Source organism: Bubalus bubalis, chromosome 8 (assembly GCF_019923935.1).
Source record: "Bubalus bubalis isolate 160015118507 breed Murrah chromosome 8, NDDB_SH_1, whole genome shotgun sequence".
Taxonomy (NCBI): Eukaryota; Metazoa; Chordata; class Mammalia; order Artiodactyla; family Bovidae; genus Bubalus; species Bubalus bubalis.
In genome coordinates, this window is record NC_059164.1 from 363,525 (window position 1) to 368,422 (window position 4,898).

The 4,898-nt window shown below is 41.4% G+C and overlaps 1 non-coding gene across 1 annotated transcript; it reads left to right on the forward strand.

Moving 5' to 3' along the window:
• The first annotated feature begins 2,469 nt into the window (after positions 1-2,469).
• TRNAY-AUA lies at positions 2,470-2,541 on the forward strand. The gene has a single exon. It is a non-coding gene; the product is annotated as a tRNA-Tyr (tRNA).
• Positions 2,542-4,898: the final 2,357 nt, after the last annotated feature.

Genomic DNA, 4,898 nt, shown 5'->3' on the forward strand with positions numbered 1-4,898 from the left:
GCTTCTTGGGAACTGGGATGAAGATTGACATTTCCAGTCCTGTGGCCACTGCTGGGTCTTCCAGATTTGCTGTTATATTGTATGCAACATCATCCTTTAGGGTTTTGAATAGTTCTGAAATTTGTCAAATCCCCTAGCTTTATTAATAGCAGTGCTTCCTAAGGCCCACTTGACTTCACTGTCCAGAATGTCTGGCTCTGGCTGGCTGACCACAGCATCATAGACATTTGGTTCACCTGGATCTTTTTAATATAATTCTTCCATGTATCCTTTCCATCTCTTCTTGATCTCCTCAGTGTCTGTTAGGTAGGTCTCTACCATTTATGTCCTTTATTATGCCCATCTTTGGAAATGACAACCCACTCCAGTACTCTTGCCTGAAAAATCCCATGGACAGAGAGTCTCATGGGCTATAGTCCATGCAGTTGCAGAGTTGGACTCTATTGAACATAAACACTGGAATAGCACTAGGGAAATAACAATGTAGCAGTTTTACAATTCAGGCCTATAAATGTCAAGTCTTCACCTGAATAAGTGGGATATGTCCCCAAATCCATGCTCGCACCTATTTTAAATTCAAAACTCCCAAGAGAGGTACAGATACACTAAAAATTCCCCCCTTACTTGCAAATGTTCTCTGCTCAGGCTCCAAATTCACAAGTTATGCCCATTATCCTCAAAAGGTAACAACTTTACTCTAGTCTTAATAGATAATGACAGTGTAAGCCCAATATCCAAATAAGACTACTACAAAAGTCAGAGACTGTTACATTACACTCATTTTCTACAGTAAAATTAGCATGTCATGTGAAATTTATTTCCATAGTGCTTCTCAAATCTGTAAACATGTCTCCCTCATCTGAAATCCAAGACCTCTATGTCCTGGATTACTCCAGCAGCCCCCTGACTTGCCTCTCTCCACACTGCAGTCATAGTGATAGGAATCCGATATCTTCATTCTCTGCTTTTATCTCTACTGGCTCTTCTTTTCAAATAGGAAAGGAGTTCAGGTTCCTTACTGTCACTTTCTTTAGTGAGTGGGCACCTCTCGTTGCTCCAGCTTCTTCCCTTGGAAGACCTTATTTTGACTGTTTCACTATGCACGGGCTTACCAGGTGGCACTAGTGGTAAAGAACCCACCAATGCAGGAGACATAAGAGACGCAGGTTGGATCCCTGGGTTGGGAAGATCTCCTTGAGAAGGGCATGGCAACCCACTCCAGTGTTCTTTCCTGGAGAATGCCCCTGGAGAGAGGAGCTTGGCGGGCTACCATCCATAGGGTCGCAAAGAGTCAGATCAACTGAGCAACTTGGCACTTGTGCAAAATGTTCCCTTGACATCTCCAATTTTCCTGAAGAAATCTCCAGTCTTTCTCTTTCTGTTGTTTTATTCTAGTTTTATACACTGTTCATTGAAGAAGGCCTTTTTGTCTGTCTGTGCTGTTCTTTGGAAATCTGTATTTAGTTGGGTATACTTTTCCCTTTCTCCCTTGTTTTTCACTTCTCTCTTTAGCTATTTGTAAGGCCTCTTCATATACCCACTTTGCCTTCTTGCTTTTCTTTTTCTTTGGGATGGAATGGAGCAACTGGACATATAAGCCGAAAAAGAAAAAAGTTATTAAGTTGAAAAGATGATCTATATTTTGGTTTATATGAGTCCAGTATTAATTATGTGTGTGTATTTGTGTATGTTGTTGCTAATGTAGCATAGTCATTATAAGTAAAGAGCCTGAAACCAAGCACTTTGTTTTAGATCTTGACTATGTGGTGTACTCTCTCTGGGACACTGAGTAATTTGCATGTTACTTAAACTCTTTGATCCTAGGATTCCTTATCCAGAAACTGGGAAAAATTGCCTACTTCATATGTTTATGAGAATGAAGTTAACATATGTAAATATCTTAGAAATGTGCTTGGCACATTGTAAATATTGATGATATTAGTTATCATCATTGCATTTTTCATAAAATTTCATGTCTTGATATTTTTTCAATAATTTTTCCATGATACTACTGCTAAGTCGCTTCAGTCGTGTCCGACTCTGTGTGACCCCATAGACGGCAGCCTACCAGGCTCTCCATCCCTGAGGTTCTCCAGGCAAGAACACTGGAGTGGGTATCCATTTCCTTCTCCACAAACCCTTAAATGTCCTTTTATATATCAAAATACTATTTTGATTATATTTCAGTTCAACTAATATAAAGATTATTTTCCCCATATTTGGGTTCATTTGTTTTAGAGTAGACTGTTAGCAATGGTTACAAACAATCTGAGACTTTATGACATTTATTTTTAAAATATCTGTGACATGTATCTGATTGATTTTTGTGATCAATATGAACTGTCTTTAATAAAGTCCACTGTTTTCAGTTCATTTGTATCTTAATCTTTGTACACACGAGGTTTTCACCTTTTGCAAAATGTGAATGGTGCTCTGTCAAGGTCTAGGATTTGCTCTTGGGTACTGACTTCCCTAGTGGCTCAGATGGTAAAGTGTCTGCCTATAATGTAGGAGACCCAGGTTCGATCCCTGGGTTGGGAAGATCTTCTGGAGAAAGAAATGGCAACCCACTCCAGTACTCTTGCCTGGAAAATCCCACAGACAGGGGGCATGGTAATCTACAGTCCATGGGGCCACAAAGAGTTAGACACTACCCAGCGAATTCACTTTCACTGAGATTTGTCTTAGCCCTTCTGAAATCCACCCTGGTCCTTCCCATCTCAGTTCCTGGACAGGAAATGACTTTGCATTGATGTCCAGGGATTGATCTTGTGTGATTCTGCTGGAATGAAATGGGATCATCTTTCCCTACCACCTGGATTGTTTATTGATACAGAAGAGATGGTGGCAGAGATGAAAACCCAAAGTTCCCAGACTGCAACTGTTGACATTATGGATAAAACAACCAGTAGAAAGAGCAAAATGTGTTCACCTGGGAATCAGGACAAGCAAGATTTTATGAACTAAAGGCAAGTCCAAATGAGCTCAGGGTGACAGCAGCATGTGGCAACTTGAAGTCAGATCTTAATTTCCTGCCTGAGAATTGAACCTGGGCTGTCTGGGTAAAAACCAGGAATCCTAACCATAAGACCACCAGGGACTGGTGGTTAGTAGCAGATCCCTTGCTCTAGACTTCTCTGAAAAAAAGAGTTTTACAAGAAGACTGAAATAGTAAAATAGGCACAGAATTTGACAGAAGACAAGCAGAACTACCCATCCAGACAAGAGTGTACATCCTCTAATGAGGATCCCTAAAAAGGTGGTTTGAATTGCTTATATGGGAGCATCTTCTGGGTCTTTTTTCCTTTGGCCAATCATCTTGCTTCATTTCCCATATCTTATCTGACCCAGGGCCCTTCTGATATACATGCATATCTTTTAGCTAAGATGGATTCCAGTGGGAAGGTCTCTAGATTAATAGCACATAGTATGGGGTAGTACTCTTTCCCTTTCTCACCCCTGAGAAACCTTTCTGCAAGTGTTTATTCAAGGAGGTGTCCTTGACCTCAAGAATTATAGATATGGTCATCTTGTCTTTTACTCCAGCAGGACTCAGATCCTCTCTGCTCCTGCTATTTTTCCTTGAAATATGAGAGAGAGAGAAGGTCCAATTTGCTCAGCCTGACAAATTCCAGCTGATCAGCCCAGGGACCTATCTATCTCCTATCTCACAAAGAGACAAAAGGAAAGTCAATGCTTATTAGGTTTTAGGAGGAACCTGGGGAGAGTTGCTTTGGATAAAAGTTCACTGGAGGAGAATAAGTTCAAGGTTGGGGCAGGTCTTCCTTGGCTGCAAGGATGGCTAGTGCACTATTGTTGGGGCAGGGAGGGCCCTTCCTTCCTTTTCTTAAAAGTAGGAGATGAAATTCCCATGTGAAAAATGTTCTCCTTGTAGCAGATCAAAAAGCAAATTCTTACCAACAGGGACAAGAACTTGAGAAGAGAATTCTACACAAAGAATTCTACACAAATAGACTTCCTTACTGTTGTCTTTTCTGCTTGGTTATGCAGGCTGCATGGTTGTACCTGCATGAGAGTCCTCTTTGGGGCCTCCTCAGTTCAGTTCAGTTGCTCAGTCCTGTCCGACTCTTTGGCCTCCTGACTCCATTTTAAATGAAGTTTTCTCTTATTTATTTTCACTAGGACTTCTGAACTCTCTCCATCTTGTCCTGACAGAGTCCTTTGGGCTCAGGGAGCAGATTCTCTAACCACCTCACAGCAGCCACCACTCAGTGGAGGACCTACCTCCCACTTCTGCTCATGGCTCAGCTGTCGCATCTACAAGGGAGCATGGAACATTGGGGCTTTCTCTGTGAGTGTGGTGGACCTTTGAGGGCAATTCTAAATCCAGCTTTGTTGATGTTTTGGTTAATGTGAAATATTCACAATTCTGGAACTATACTAATGGTCAACCTGAGTCTTTAAAAATGGAATTTGTTTTCACCACTCTTCACTGGCACTATTTGGGAACTTTCTGTATGCTTCCCTAGTGGCTCAGGCTGTAAAGAATCTGCCTGCAGTACAGGAGACCAGGGTTTGATCCCTGGGTCTGAAAGATTCCCCTCAAGAAGGGACTGGCTACCCAGTCCATTATTCTTGCCAGGAGAATTCCATGCAGAGAGATGCCTGGTGGGCTACAGTCCATGGGGTCGCAAAGAGTCAGACAACTGAGCGACAAACACACAAAGATGGTGACTGCAGTATAATGTAGGCACAGCTGGTTTTCTTACTCAAAATCCTAAGGCATTGTGCCCTTAGAAAATTGTTTCTGAGAATTCTTAATTGCTTATTTTTTTTTTCTTTTTGCAAATCTGGTACTTATTTCAAAATCTTAAAGGGTACTGGAAATTGGGAAACCATGAATCAGACATCAGTTTAATCCAAACCTTGATTCAGTG